Below are 629 nucleotides of genomic sequence, written 5' to 3' on the forward strand. Positions count from 1 at the left end.
GACGCCATCGACAGGCGACCGGTGAAACGCAGCGTTACCTGAATAAAATGACAGATTTCTCTGAGTTTGAACATTGTTGGAAACATTTGGGATAATGGAAGAATTTTTTCTGCCTATTGGGGTTTTTGGAATAATGGCACCAAAGATAAATGTGACCCACCTTTGGCACATTGTTCTCTCTCTGTCTGCAGGTACATGGCGATCCTCTACCCTCTGAGGCCTCGTATGAAGCACCAGACGGCGTACTGTGTGATTCTGACAGTTTGGATCGTCCCCATCTTTATCTCCATCCCCTCTGCCTACATGGCCTCTGAGACGACGTACCCACATGTGGAAGGTCGCACCTACAAGACCTTCTGCGCTCAGATCTGGCCTGTGGACCAGCAGGTTTACTACCGCTCCTACTTCCTCCTCGTCTTCGCTCTGGAGTTCATTGGCCCGGTCACCGTCATGGCTGTCTGCTACATCCAGATTTCCAGGGAACTGTGGTTTAAGGATGTTCCAGGTTTCCAGACCGAGCAGATCCGGAAGAGGCTCCAGAGGCGTCGGAGGACGGTGGTGGTGCTGATTCTGGTGCTGGTCGCCTACGTCTTGTGCTGGGCGCCGTACTACGGCTTTGCCTTGCTGAG

Source organism: Morone saxatilis, unplaced genomic scaffold (assembly GCF_004916995.1).
Source record: "Morone saxatilis isolate NCDOM2014 unplaced genomic scaffold, NCSU_SB_2.0 Contig17, whole genome shotgun sequence".
Taxonomy (NCBI): domain Eukaryota; kingdom Metazoa; phylum Chordata; class Actinopteri; family Moronidae; genus Morone; species Morone saxatilis.